Raw genomic sequence first — 16,176 nt, 5'->3', positions numbered from 1 at the left:
CTCTCATCGGCTCCTTATCGCAGATGAGGGGACGTTTCTCTCTCATGCAGAGGACTTTGCAAAGACAGGTTTCCTCCTCTGCGCCACAATGCGGTGGCGTGTGTTTTAGCCACGCCGCACAGGCCGGTGTGCACATATAGGCCTGTCACTTATCCGTAGCCTCGTGCGATGGCTGTTATTGGCTATGAATCCTCACTTAAAGGAACTTTTAGGAGACAGACTGTCCCTGGCTGTGTGTGTGTGTGTATATATATCGTGTGCGTGAGGAGTCGACAGCCACTGACAGGTATTTCCACGAGAGAAAGGAGCAGACACTTCTCTGTTTGTCACAGCAGTCAGCCTCACTTGTAGGCAGAGCTGGCATCGCTGCGTCTCACCGACTGTTTTGCCATATAGATGTAAACATTTGTTTGCAGTGCGAGTCATCCGCTCAACCTGTATAAATGTTTAAGTGCAGTTGGCTCTGATCGAAGGCTGTATTGTTTTTGCACAAACTCTCTTCCTACTGTATCTGTGTGTGTGTTTGTGTGTGTGTGTGTGTGTGTGTGTGTGTGAGTGTGTGTGTGTGCTCTGTGTGCCGCGCAGACGAACTCTTTGAGTCTGGTAAACAGTTTCTAAGTGTGGAACATGTGAACTGTAGTGGAAGTGATCTATGGCTTTGAGGGGATTTTGATCTGTAGTGACAGAACCCAGTGTGAGGTCTGCTTTGAGACGAAGGCTTTTTTTCCCCTCTCTCTCTCTTTCTCTCTCTCGCTTATTTCTCCCTCTCCTGTCTGCTGCACCGCCAGCCCCTCTCTGCGAAAGGGGATGGGCGCCATGCTCGGGGAGTGTGTTAGGCATTTGCCTTTGGGCAGCAAAATGCCCTTCAAATGAAGACAATGATGGAGAAACAGCCTCCTTTGCAATTTTTCTGATGACAGCGGACGTATTTATATTGAGTGTGACACTGAGGCAGGAGGCAGGTGCGGGGCTTTCTGCTGTTTCTTGGAACTGGCGTTTTGACATTTTGTTCCAGTTTGAATTTGAAACAGTGGATGTTTGCTGCTTTTATCTTAAAAAACACAACAGGTCTTCCAGATGAATTGCATAGGATATTACAGAGCCATAAGAAAAACTGAATAATTGATCAGTGCCATTGGTGTGATTGTGTAATATTAATGGCTCAGCTGCCCCGTGACCACCAAGAAAAGGACATTGAATATGTTATCAGTGAAACCAGTGCCTGGGCCCATGTTACTGCTGCCTACAGATCCAGAATTGGGCATCTGGCAGCCCGCGGTCCAAATCAATTCCCCACCTGTGTTCATTTTTATCTTACAGATTGATTCATGAAAAAATAATTCTGGATTTGTCTGCTGCACTGCAATAGATAAGAATAACACATCCTTTATTTAACAATCCAAATGTTACACAATGCAATTCTTCTAAAAACCATGGTGCCTGTTCCATAATTGCAAGACCTTAAAATAACAGTTCACTTAGTGCCTCTAATGCTTTGCAGAGCACTGCAGGAAAGGGCATATTTCTAACAACTAATTCCATTTCCCCACTTTCTTCTTGGTAATATGGAATGCTGTCATGAATGTGACACAGTTTTACTTTACAAATGTGTCCAGCTCACATATGCTTTTGCATTGCAACCAGATTTTAAATCTGCTCTGATCAAAACCTCAACAGCCAGAATACATGCAACACAAATGCAGCACATCACAAAGGCAGAGTGGGTTTTTCTGTTGTTGTTGTTGGTGTTTTTTTTTTTTTTTTTTTTTTACTTTTTATGCTTACTTTGTTTTTGCAGCGTGCACTGCCAGCTGCACTGTGAGTGTATTGAGTTTATAATGCCATTGCTTTTATATTTATAATATTTAGCTTAGAATTATGGACTATATTAACTGGTAATTAATTAATTAATTAACTAGATAATTTTAACTACATTATGCATTGATTTGATTTGTTTATTTTGATATTAAATGTTAAAAACACACAAGGTTGCTCTGCTGCGTCTTATTGCCTCCTGTACAATGAGGTATTAATCCGAATCATTTTAAACAGATTTTGCTCATTTTTTTACGCAGTTCTATGTAAGTTTTACCCGTTTGAGGGCTGCAGGGTCGTGCCCGGAGAAGAAAAAAATAGCAATGTACAAATAGAAAAAAGTGAAACAGTGTACCCACGAAGGCAGGGAAGGCTTTTGTGTTCCATGTCGCAGCTTCAGTTGATTAAAATGAACGCACTGCACTTTGGTTGACATGTCGCGCTGCACCCATGTCCCATGTATTTTGGCCATACAGCAGCCTAACAACAGTCATTCCAAGAAAAAAAAGGGGGAGCTGTAAGGCATTTTCACAACGGAGACAAAATGAAAATAAATAAATAAATAAAAATTGGGATTATTCGTATTTCTTTTTATTTTCTTCTTCTCCTTTTGCAAAAAAAAAGTCACTAGCTCTGATGAACAAACATAACACAAAAACATTTCCGATAAATGATTACTTTCTGGCATCGGTGAGTTTTGGCATCACGCAAACATTGTTACTTATTCCAGGTGAAAAAAAAAAACTAACAATGTGGTGGCATTTCCTATGGATGGAGCCATGTTCAATCATTTATGACTAAATTAAATAGAGTCCTTATTTATTTATCATATGTAGGCCGATTGTGATACATTTAAGGCTTATTGTCAGTTTATAGTGGTCATCCCATTATACTGGGGCTTCGTGCCTAGTAGATTTTTCAGGGAAATACAGTGAGCTCAAGTGCTTCCATTGCTGATATTAACAATAAAGAAAAAAAGAAGTGACATAACACTATGGCTTGATTAGTTCCATAACATATTTTTCAAAATGGCTAGGCTACAAGTTATTTCCTACATGTATAATTTCCACAGCACAATATCAGCTAATGCACTTGGAAATGACAGGTTATAGCCTATGTTACCTTGACAGCAGAATATTTTTACCTTTCTTTTGTCGGCTGCTCACCATCAAAGCAAGTACAGCTGCTACTCTCGATAAATGGTAAATGGACTTGCACTTGTATGGAGTGTATAGCTCTTGTGACATTCACCCACACATTTAAACACTGATGGCCAAGGCTACCGTACTAGGTGCCACCTGCTACTCAGTTTAAAAATTCTTTCACACACATCCACGCAGCCACCCCACTGCCCTTGAGAGCGATTTTGGGGTTCAGCATGTTGTCCAAAGATACTCATGCGAACTGCCGATGTTCCAAATAATGGACGACCCACTTTAGTTTCTGTGCCACAATCACTCACACCCCACTTTCTCACATCTTTTACCTATAGGCTATTTGTTGTCATTAAGAGGACACACTGGTAGAGATTACTATGTTATTGTTAACATTGTTATTATCTCATAGTAATTAATAAGATATTGTTAATATCTTATTGCATTGTCTTATTTTTTAATATGGTTAATGTTGTTGTGTGACAGCATGAATAGAATTATAGAATTATGCAACACGTTCTCATCCTAACTCGTCACATATAGTGCCACTCTGTCAGTGACCTTCTGCATCTGCTTATGACGTTTTAGGTTTCCTTCTGCATCATTTATTTATGTCCAGGGATGTTGTTACTGTCAACAAATGCAGATGGTGAGATGATGTCATGGTGGGTTGATACAGCCCATTATCGCGAAGTCAACAAAAGTACATGGTGGGATGAAGGAACATGGTCCTTATGTTTACACAGCAGTAGATGGTAACCAATGGTACTGTCACGATGGTTGGAATTTAGGCAACAAAGTCACGAATGGTTAGGTTTAGGCTAAAGAGGCATATGGTAAGTTGTAGAAAAACTCAAGCCCTATAAGCATACTCACGCTCCTAATTATTATTCTTGTTATTGACAGTGTTACCTGACAATGTCCTTCAGCGTTTCATGCGCATGTGACCGTTCGTTGCGAATTGCATGTCCACTCGCTCAGTGCCATCCAACGATTCACTGGCATATAAGAACAACGCCACCGGTTCTGTCTGAGTGTGATTTTTATCTGATACCGTCCAGGCACGTTCTGGTTGGACCCGAAGGAGGCTTTTGGCATCACGCTCGTACACCGAATTCACGGACAGAGCGCACGTATTTGATGAGTTGGAGTGAGAACAGGCTGAGTTATGACACTGACATTAGAGAAAATCTCTTGATTGCATGAGCAAAAGTTTTTATTTTATTGACTGGCTTGTTTTTGTCTGCATTCGAAATTTGTAGAAACCAAAGTAGCTGCAAAAAGAACACTATGAGAAAAACAAAACGATACCGTAATTTGTGTTTGGTGTGAAAAGACCCTTTAGTGGTTGTTTTTTCCTGAGGCAAAATAAAAGAGAGGAATGTCCTTGAGGTCAGTCAGCATTTTTGTGTTTACTCAAGCTTGTGTGAGATTAAATAATTCTTTCCAAAGGTAAATCAGATACACTGTAGAGAAGAGACCACATACTTAGAGTGTATTATGGAGGAGTGTGAGAGGTAAAATTAAAAAAAGAAAGGAGTGTGTCTCTAAGGTAAAATTCACAGCAGTTAACTGTGATCTCTTGTTAGGCCTGCTGTGGTACACAATGACTTCACATCACCTCATTTGAATGTTATCTCAGAGCCTTTTTATTTTTCCCATTAAGCTTTTTTTTGTACATAGCAGCTATATTGTATATGACGATAATGCATTGTATTTTTGTTGGAAGAGTTTATTGTGTATGAGATGCATGATCGACACTTGATTGTAAATGTGTTTTCTTTGGGGCTGTGGTGAATTGGATAGAGGACAAACGTCACACTCCACTAGTAGCAGCATTGTCCTTCAGACGGTCCCTGCGAGGCTGGCGAAACGTCAGCCAGAGGAGACATTCTCTACCCTTCTCGTTTTCTCTGTACTCTCTTTTTTTTCCACCCTCTATCTCGCCCAGTCATTCAGTCTTATCCTTTCTTCCTTTTCATTTACACAGTCTCACTATTTCTGTCCCCACACCATCTCCCCGCCGCCCTGCCTGTCTTCGCCATCTCTCCGTTTCTCTCGTCTTTCTCCCTCTCTGTCTCTCCTGCTAGAGGACACTCGCTGTAAGCAAAGCTCCTCACAAAGGCGCACGCTGCACACCATCTCCTTGGCATTTAAAGGAGTAGAATACGGCCAATTGTGTTGGAAATTGAACTCTCTAAAGCCTCCCTTCCCTCTGCAGCAGTTCATTGTGGGTGAGTTCAGTGTCTTTGGTGAGCAGCTTGGGCTGTCCAGAGGTTGATGCCAGAGGGCGCCTATTGTTCCATGTTCTACTGCAGTGTCCCCGCCACACCGCCTCCCTTCAAGGTTCCCTTCCTCTCCTGACACTCATTTTGTGACAGAATAGAGGAAATCAGGAGTGTGTATATTTGTATTTTTTGTTGTTCTTTTAGTTTTGAATGCTTTCTTCAACAAGACAAGGTCAAAACCTCGTATTGCTGGACCTTGTATGGAACACTAGAGGGCTTTTAATTAGCAATAAGCACTTTTAATTTGTAACAGGAAGAGGCTGGCAGTCACCCAGTCACTGATTCGTTAGACTTTTGCTGAGAGAGCTGGCCCCATTGTTGTCCATGGGTCCAACCCAAAAAATCATGTCAGTACATGTTAAAATGAAGAACACGACACAGCAGAAGGGAGCTGCTGTCTCTGGAGCTGTACCCACTAATCAGCTCCTTTTTTGCTCAGTTCAACACAACCCTTTCCTCTGAAGCTCCAGTTGGGGTTGTACATCCCCGTGTGACTGCGGGAGGCTGCACAGCCAATGCAGGGTTTCCCACACATCCGTTTACCTGTGGCGGCCTGCCACAATAAAAATATATCCCTTTTATAGTTTGATTTTACAGTTTTTATGTTGGACCATTTATTAGCTGCACTGTTGGAAAATACATACTGTTCATTCACCACACTCTCGGACCACAGAGCATACTTTTGGCAGAGAGGAGCAGTGAAAGTCAATTCTGCTTGGTCTCAAAGTATATTTTCAAGTGCCTTTGCAGCAGCTGATCCTCATATCCATCAATCTGATCAGATCGGACCGCATCGACAGATCAATTATCCAACCCAAAATCTGGAGGAGAGGGGACACAGAAACACTTCAATGGGCACTAGCAGAGTTGAGTTCCATCCGTAACAGAAAATGAAAACACAGAAAATGAGCCGAACAAAGTTGCCTTTATCTGATGATAGCATTGTGCTTTTCTCTGCTGTGACAAGAGTTTCTGAATGAAGCATTAATCCTCTGAATAGTGGATCATTAGTTTTCTTGTGCTGCAATCAGACTCCTTTCACAAGCATTTAAACCTTTGAAACGTGAGCAAATCGATTTAATTTATCTCAAAAACATGGGAATAAATAAATAAGCAACTTGGCAAGAATTAGTAAAAGTTTACAAGAAAAACCTGGAAAAATAGCTGAGTGAAAGAAAGAGAAAGAATGAGAATGGGAGTCATTGGAAAAAAAATCCACTTTTCTGTTTGGGCTCATTTTCAGATCATTTTCTTCCAGGCGCAACTTTGCTCATTTTTTGGGTCATTTCTTTAGTTGCTCATTTCAAAGGGTTAAGTTGTTATAATGTACCAATGTAGCAGCTGGTGAGTTAGCTTAGCTATCTAGCTTACTAGTTCCACCATGCTATAATGCTGCAGTGGTTACAGAAAATGACAAATACAGTAATACAGGAACGTCAGCATGGCAGCACCTGATCTCTCTCTCACTCACTCACTCACTCACTCACTCACTCACTCAGTCAGTCAGTCAGTCGCTCGCTCACTCACTCACTCACTCAGTCAGTCAGTCGCTCGCTCACTCACTCACTCACTCAGTCAGTCAGTCAGTCGCTCGCTCACTCACTCACTCACTCACTCACTCACTCAGTCAGTCAGTCAGTCACTCACTCACTCGTTCACTCATTCAGTCACTCACTCACTCACTCACTCACTCACTCACTCACTCACTCACTCGTTCACTCATTCAGTCACTCACTCACTCACTCACTCACTCACTCACTCACTCATAGACTTTCACATTTAGGTCAGTCCAACAATACACAAGGTCCACACACATACATTGTATATACTCCAAAACACAGGCTGTGTCCTGACACAAGGTCATGAGCACAGCACACACGAACCATGCATACCAGTCATCGTTCCCATCACCCTCGACATGACTCCACATGCCACCCCTGGATGACAGGACGAGCTGCTCGGGTGGGAAATAAAAGCTTTTGGAATAGCCCTGAGTCAAAATCATTCTGTCATCTGTTGCCTACTCCTGTCCTGCACGCTGACATTTGATTTATGATCCAAAATGAGATTTTACTGTCAAACACAATTGGTAGTGCCAAGCAGAGTGTTGCTGAGGTGAGACAAATGACGTCTCTTAGAGGAGGGGACGGAGACGGTGATGAAAGAGTGGCAGAGTGGCAACTATCATTATCCGCCAAAGCATCAGGCCTTAATTTGTAAGTTAAAGGTACAGTAGATGATAGATGAATTCTTTGTCTTGCTGCTTGCATCCTTCATTAAGTGCTCCTCCGCCACGCCATAATTAGCCCTCCTTCTCCACCACATTACCACTCTCTTCATCAACACATCTCTCTGTAGCATAATTCCACACATAATCGACACAGGGCTTTTTAGAGGGGAAATATACAGTATAGATACACTCTCTCTCTGATTTGATTACTCAGAAGCATCTTCTTGGCATCACACGTAATCCAAATCCAAAAAAGATAAGTATATACAATGCAAATTAGTGCATGGCAATCCCAAAGCTAAATGACACTCTCACGATTAGAAGTAGCTGATTAATTGGGTCAGAACTGCATGCCACAGTGATTGTTTGAATCATGCTCTTGCAAAAAATCTGCACTGCTATAAATCAGTGTCATCCCTGCCGTTTTCATCAAGTATTTAGCTTCCAACAAGTTTTTAGTTAATTACCACCAGTTAAAATATTGAAGGTGGCACCTATATCTATTTCGGGTGACACGCGCCTTCTCTCCCACCTTTTTTTTTTTTAATTACACCATTAAGAAAGCTGATGAAATCCTAGTGTAACTTTCTTTCATATTGTTTTACAATAGTTTGTAACCAGACAGCACCCATTAGTGTAGCTTTATAATGACTGTGTGACTGATCGCAAGCCAAATTCCTTCTTTATTTGAATGATGCAAGTAATAGTAATGCGCAACAGTGTTGGGGACCGGGATAAAGAAGTGAAGGCTGAATTGTTTTAGTCACAAGGCTGCTTTTGTATGAGAGAGCCAAATGAGCGAGGGCCCATATTAGAAGCCGTGTTCCTGGAGAAGAAGGGGATTCTTGGTTTTTTTTTTTAGGACTGGGCCAAGGCTGTGTGAATTTGTGTATAGCGTTTTTTTTTTTTTCCTATGGGCTTAAAGGGCTGGTTTTCTTCTTGGCAGACGAACAGAAGACTGCATTGTGTGTGTCTGTAATCTCTTTACCTGGATTGGCAGCAAAGCTAGCAAGTGCAGCTCCCAGTGTGGAATTGGCACTGAGGAGTCAATGTCACACTGAGCGAGCTGCCTTCCAAACAACTGAAAAACTGGTTCTGTCTCTGTGAGACTGTGTGTGTGGATTTTTTTCCCCCATCTTTGTTCATTTCATAGATGCATTTTACAAGTTCCCTGTAAGCAATGCAAACAGCATTCCCAGGCCTATGAATATGCAGTTGGACTTTCTAGCAATATATTACTATTTAGTGCTTGTGGTGTTTGTCACAATTTTAAAAGCTGCACTTTAGCGAGCCTTTGCCCTGGGATACACAAGCTCATACAGTAACAAAGGCTCGGAAGGTATTAGGTGTCATTATACACCAACTATTTGACATAAATTCGCCTCTCCTGCCTCGCCGGGTGAGAAGGAAAAAAAAAATAATTGGCCTCATTATCTTTCATCTCTTTGGCATATTACATTCATTATTTTATACAAAGACTGCCAGTATGAGTCCTGTAACCTGGGAAGCAGCTCAGCGCCTCCACAGGTTAACTGTTGCTCCCTGAAAAGCCCTGGTGTTTGACGTCACCACAATGCCTCATCAGCCACCGGTGCTAGGGATTGAACATGGCCGACTGAGCAGAGGATGTCTGTCTGCAAAGTGATTGCTGGCTCATTGACTGAGTAGGAGAGGGAGGGAGGGAAGGGAGCGGAGAAAGGGAGCAAGTACAGTCAGAGAAGAAATGGGAAGGAGAAGAAGAGAATAGAAAGACGGGCTGACTGAGAAAGCACGGAAAAAGTAGAATGAATGCATGGTGAGGGGAGAGAAAGAGAAGGAAATAAAGAAAAAGGAGTGCCTCAGTGGGAAGCCTCCCCCTGCTGGCTCCTCTGGCTGGAAGCTGCTGCCGATGGCTTCAAAAGAGCGCCAGGCAGTCTAGGCCTCCGCTTCTAGCAATTAGAGATCACTCCAGCGGATGCCTCCTGGCCAGCCTGCAAATCCCTCAAAAATACCCTCTGATTACTACTGTAGGACACAGGCTGTTTACCAAATGGATCTAGCACTGCTGAGAGTGAGGTTTGATAATGCCTTCTTTTGTTCAGGCAAGAGAGGGAGCAGGGTCATTTGAGTTTTAAAGATGGCGCGACTTCAGAGATGATTTTTTTTTCCCACCAGCAGAAGAAAAAGTTAACCAGCTTGTTTAATTTCGCATCCAAATCGCTCTGTAAGCAAATGGCCGGTGCCTGTTTTCTTTTACAAGAGAATATTTGAACAGAACCTCACCAGCCTGTTTCCAAGGGTCTTTTTTGATGGTTAATTTCCCACCCTAATCCCTTTTTAACCCTTTAACACATTGCTTGACATCTATTGATGGACACCTTTGCACAAGTATTTAAAATGCTAAAATTTGAGAAATTTGGTGTTATTTCTTATAGAAACACAGGAAAAAAGCGAGCAAATGTCTCTCAAACTGCAAAAAATTAAGGTGACAAAATAGTGACCTAAAAATTCTCAAAAAAAAAAAAAAAAAGAAAAGAAAAATGTCCATAGAACTATATTTATAATTCCTTTTTTTGGGGGTTGTTGTTTTAATTTTTATAGTAGGATTTTCAATAAAGAACAAACACACACAGCCACGGAGGTTTTACTGTTAGTTTATTATAATCCACTACCCTTGAGATTCCCTGATACAGGGCTCCAAATTTTAACAAATATTGTAACATGTTCTTATTAGAGAACCCTACATTTTCGATGTAGGATAAATTCATCACATATCATATGTCTGGGTAAAGTCTGACTTCCACATGAATAGAATAACTTTCCTTGCCACAACCAAGAGATGGCCTGAGTTTCATACTTGTCTGCTAAAGGTAACACGCTCATTGCACTTATTTATAATTCTTCTAACATTATATTTAAAATTATGTTAACAGAAAAAAAGAAAAAAAAACACTTTCTCGTGTGATTTTTTTAAGCCTTTTTGGTTTGAACTTTTGTGGCTTATTTTCAGGTAATTTTCTCACAACTTGTTGCAAATTTTTGCTATTTTTTTGGGCCATTTCTTTTTATGGTTTCTTGTTGGCCGCTTCCTATGCTTTTGAAAGAAATTGAGCTACTTTGTTCAGGTTTCAAAGGGTTAACCATCTGAATCCCTCCCCCCCGTTGGTTTCATGGGAGCTGTCGTGTTTACAGATTGCGGCTCCTCTGCGCTCTGCGACTACTGTACAGCAGCACTGATGCAGAGTAAAACAATCCGCCTGACTTAACTGATTGACACAGCATCAAGTGGAATCAGATATTCCTGCATGATTTTTTTTTTTTTTTGCATTGCTTCAGCCCTCCGATCGTGACATATTCCTCATAGTATTCTCTCACCCTGACAGACCTGATATTAGCGATTAGTGTGAATGTCATTTAAATGGCAGAGCTAATCATACACTCTGGGTCTACCTCCACCTGAGGGGCCCCTCGCCTTGGCCTAATCACAGTGACAAAGGAAATGATATGTTTAGCCACTCTTAATAACTGCTCCAGCTCATCAGCGCCGAGACGAGCCGGCTTCCTGGCCTCACTAGGGAGGCGTAGCGCGGAGCCGGGGAGCATGGCCTCTGCCCCCGCTCCATCCTCTTCAGACTGTTTGTTGTGATTCGGCATCAGTGACCCCGACACCTGAAAATCAACACCAGGGTTACAGTCGGAGCTGCACACAGTATTCTGCAGTGAGCCCGATGCTTGACAGGCGGGTGATTAAACAGTGCAGAATCCTCCTCTTCTTGTCACCTGTCTGTTTCCTCCTGCCCCTGCTGACATCTGCCCCTCTCGTGTTCCTCTAGTCGTGTGTGTGTGTTGTGTGCCTCATCCCTTTAATGTCCTCACGAAGAAAAAAACAATGGAAAATGTTTTCTTTTCATTTTTTTTTATTTCATTGGTTCATTGGGTTTTTTTTTTTTTTTTTGAACCCTTTGGAACCTAGAGTGCCCTCACTTTTCTGGTTCTGCTCTCAGAAGCCTTTCGCAAGATTTTAACCTTTGAACCCTAAACGAATTTGTGCAATCTCTTCCAAAAACATGGAAAAAAGGCAAAATGCAAGAAATTAGTAGATTTAGAAAATTGTTTTTAAAAAAAAAAACTAGGGTAAAAATGTATTGGGGTAAAAAATTAAAAAGCAAGGGAAAACTATATTTATAATGATCATGAATACATATTTGACATTATCTTACAAAATTATTTTAATTTTTGAAGCACTTTTCTCAGGCCATTTTCCTTGGATTTTTTAAATTATCTATTTATATTTATTATTGTATTTTTGCTAATTATCAGGTACTTTTCTTGTATTTTTTACTTTTTTTATGGTAATTTTTGGGTCATTTCTTCCTTGGTTCCTTTGCTCATTGCTTTCTTCCTATGCTACAAATTACAAATCACAAATCATTTACTCTTACAATGCTTGTAATATATTAGTATACCAGCATATAACAATGTGTGACCATGTAGCCAATAGCACTAGTATTATTTCTATTTGTTTACTTATTTAGAATTACACTTTGAAAAATGATACTGAAATCTGTTTTTAATCAGATATATAATGGAAAAATATTTAATATTTGGTACACAACACACAACAGTGAATAGTCATGCTTTTTTAAATAATATAATGAGGAAATGTGTTATCATAGCATCGATACCTTTACCATAAAAGAAAATTCAACCATTTGGTAAAACACGGCCATAACTTTATCATTTAACAACAATGAATAATCAGAAGACTTTTTTAAAATTATTTTTAGCAATTATTATTATTTATTATTTATAATTATTTTTAGTTTTAAATACATTAGCCTAGCTTCACCACTTTCATCCATATAAAGCCAAATCAACAGTTATCAATGTAGAGTGTGTTTTTAAAAAGTTATTTGACCTTCTTTTTTGTATTAAGTCACATAAATCTGATCAGTAAGACTTCTGAAATTACAAGATGTTAAATAAAAATGCCTACCTTTGAAAATATAAATATTTTTATCTGTTACTAACTTCCTGGAAGAGGCAAACTGTAAAGGCAGACTGTTTAAAGACACAGGGACATCTAGTGGATTTATTGTAGCACAACAAACCTAAACCGAATAGTAGAGATAGCTCAGTCAGGTTGAGTTCAACACATTTTTTCTTAAGATACGGTGACTCAAAATGTGCTCCAGCAAAGGGTTGAGCAGGACGTTAAAGGTTTATAGACGGGATGGGTTTGGTTTTGAATAAGAGTCTGCTGTGCCGGCCCTGCATGGCCACTGCAAGGGGAAGGAGGATGAAGGCAGGAGATTGTGGAAGAAAGCCTGGGGTTTTAATCTCTTCCCCATGTTTATCTCGCCACCAGGAGACAAACCGTGTGCCATTAAAAACATCAGCTACTCCCACTGGTTGGCTGCACGGCCGCACCTCTGAAGACATTTGAAGGACAAAATGAAAGGGACCAAAAAAAAAATGTGCAGAAAGGCACATTTATGCATGATAGGCAAGGTCTGATTTGTGTATGCTTTGGAAAGCTATATTGATTAGAATTTTCCTTGGATATGCAGTATACAGTGTGTGAATGGAAAGTTTGTTATGCTCACAGTGAGTCTGCCCTGCATATTCGCCATATATATTCTCTCTTAAAAGCGTGGAGCAACTTATTTGAACAAAAATAAGCAAACATCTTTGGCCTCAGCTGCTGCCATGGGGAATCAGTCTCTTCAGGAAATGAAAATGCCAGCTTGGAATTGTCATCATATTGAGAGTTAGCCCACCTTTGACCTTGTAATACCCCCACAGCTTCTCTATTTGTGACCTGCTGGATGCTCTTAGAAAGTGAAACCATCAGGGAGGATCTACTGCTCACATCATCATTCTCAGAACACCTAATAGTGGATTTGCCAAGGTTAAACCTCCTGCGAGATTGCAGCCACCGTGACCTGGAATACTGAGTTTACATCCACTCACACACGAGTCCGCGCACACATCGCTTGCACACACAGGCGAGCTTCAATGTACAGACAAGCTCACCTTAATCTGGATAATATGCTGCTATTACAAAAGTGTCTAAGTCAAGACATTTAACCGTAATATAGGAAGAGCTTCATATTGTTTTTGCATCTGATGTGCATGAGAGTGTTACGGAGACAGACAGGGAAAGCTTCCCCCTGCATTGTCCCCTGTATTTTTACAGCCTGATTGGTGCCTACCCAGGCGTCTTACAGCTGAGCGCAGCACATGAGGGAATTATCTAAGTGTCTGCTGTGCAGTGTTAGAGAAATATGTCGCTTCTTGTCTTTGTAAGACTTTCTAAAACATGCTGATCACAAGGACATGTTGTTGATAGCCTCCACGCCCACAGATGCAGCACAGAAACATCTGTGCTCCACACAGGTCATTCTTTTGAGTAAATCATTTTTAAAAAGATTTACCAGTGATTTTAATAGATGTGTAAAACAGGTTCTGATGCATTTTTTTTATTGGAAATTGCATCATCATTAACCCTTTGAAACCTGGAGCAACATTGCTTTTCTTGTGCTGCTTTCAGATGCCTTTAAAACCATTTTAGTCTTTGAACTCTGAGGAAATTTGTGCGATTTCCAGGAAAAAGATGTGGAAAAAGGGCAACAAGCAACTCTGAAGGAAATGTTCCACAAATTGCAAGAAATTAGTAGATAAGAAAAACCTTTTTTTTTAAATCCAGAGAAAATTTTCTAGGGGAAAACTATAATTATCATTATCAATATTACATATTTACATATTAAAATTTTTTGAGCACTTTTCCCTGGGTCATTTCTTTTTGAAAAAAAATCTTTCTTTTTTTTTAAACACATTTTCAGGTAATTTTGATTTTGTATTTTTTACTAATTTCTTGGGTCATTTCTTCTTTTGTTGCTCATTGCCCTCCTTCAATGGTTTTGAGAGAATTCAAACCAATATTCTTATAAGAGGAAAGAAGTCCATTTGTTGAGGTCAAAAGTACATTTTAAATTCACTAACTGCAGTAAAAGCGTAAGCTTATGGTGTATGGACACATTTATACCTTCATATTACATTTTATAATTATTTATTTATAAACTAAAAAAATATTTTTTTCAATGAAACAGCTTCAATATAACTTCTATATAGGATGAGGTAACATATTGATATTATATTGATATAGTGATGTGGGGGTAGTTATTAGTTAGATTTTGGATATTGTGATATAGTAAGTCTTGTTTTTTCCAGCTGACACTGGATGTCAATATGACATCATTGATAAGTGAAACTTTTAAGTCAAACAATGTTGTAAAATGTTGGTTGGAAATAACATTGGTTGATTATATTTTAAATAACATTAGAAATTCATGTTGTGTGGATATATAATAACAATACAACATTTTTCAGACATTGGGCTTTGACCTTTATACCTTACAGCTAAATTATTGCACTATTTTGTGTCTATAAAGTGTTAGCATGAGACATTTGGAAGACATTGGATTTTGGTTATGATGCAACTTAAACCAAAAGGAAAAATACATTATGTTGGTCATCAGTATTCTATGTCATATTGGCATTGGCATTAGACGTCTTGACATTGAATTGTGATCACAAGTCGTCACAACCTTCAACCAAATATCAGCATCTAACGACAGCTGGTAGCCAGCTGAACTCCTTCATTTTAGGCTGTGCTACAGTAAACTGATGTGATTTTCTGAAATTACCACACCTTTATTTACTTTTATCCATTCGGTCATTATATACACAGTATTAATGATTACTTTTCAAGATGTCACTGTAAATATTCTGTGAAAGCACATATAGTCATACCTGCAATATCATTGCAATAGCGACATTGAGGTATGCAGTCAAAAATATCATGAAATTTGATTTTCTCTGTATCTCCCAGCACCTACGTCAATGTAAGCTATCAAGTTCCACTAAAAGAGGACAACATAAAACTATTAAGCCTCAGCTCGGCTGCTTTGAAGTTAGTGTTTCTACTGTCCGTCTAAAGCTTAATGGTGGTCCGAATACACCAACTCACGAAGCTGTAAATCACAATCAGCTGCTGAGCCGTGGCTATCACTTCTCACACAAAGATTGAATTAGATTACATCACCTCCAGTCCAGCCATCTAATCTTAGATTAAAAAGAAAAAGAACAATCTCTGCTTTCTGTCTCACTTTTTTTTAATTCTTTCTGCTTTGAGGGTCAAACTGAGTGTCTTATGTCATTCTAAGGGCTTAAAGCTCCACTCCAGCCAGTTTTACGTCCTGTTTTTTTAGTTTAAGTGCTTCCTCAAACAGAAAATGGGGGTGGTGAATAGTCGTATGTTGCTATGGTTACCAGAATGTCAAGGTCAATATCATTAGGAAGGATAGTAATAGCATGGATATTAGCATTAATGGTGGTAGCGGTCATTCTGACATATGTTATGTGATAGGGGATTTTCCTCCACCCCCTTTATCTGAAAACAAGACCCCGATGAGACACAGTCATCAAACCATGTACACTTAGGCCAATTGCTGAATTTGGGGAGACACTGATGGCTACGCCTTAGCAACTGCTGATCTTTTTCTGTAACGATTTGTGTTGTTCAACTGCCACCAGCAAACCGGCTCATGACCAAGTCTTTCTCTCCCCCGCCCCACTCCAGATAGGAGATTGGCAAGTGGCTGAGCAGCTAGTTTGCTACCTCTCACAGGTTCCCACTTTTTAGTGT

At 40.0% G+C, this 16,176-nt stretch overlaps 1 protein-coding gene across 12 annotated transcripts in view; it reads left to right on the top strand.

The window, feature by feature from the left end:
• LOC121952124 (RNA-binding protein Musashi homolog 2) overlaps positions 1–16,176 on the top strand; it is a 332,436-nt gene that overhangs the window by 184,587 nt on the left and 131,673 nt on the right. The gene's annotated exons all lie outside the window — the stretch shown is intronic.

This window comes from Plectropomus leopardus, chromosome 13, assembly GCF_008729295.1.
Source record: "Plectropomus leopardus isolate mb chromosome 13, YSFRI_Pleo_2.0, whole genome shotgun sequence".
In the NCBI taxonomy this organism is placed as follows: Eukaryota; Metazoa; Chordata; class Actinopteri; order Perciformes; family Serranidae; genus Plectropomus; species Plectropomus leopardus.
The sequence above is the reverse complement of the archived record's forward strand: the minus strand, read 5'-3'. Positions and strand labels throughout refer to the sequence as shown.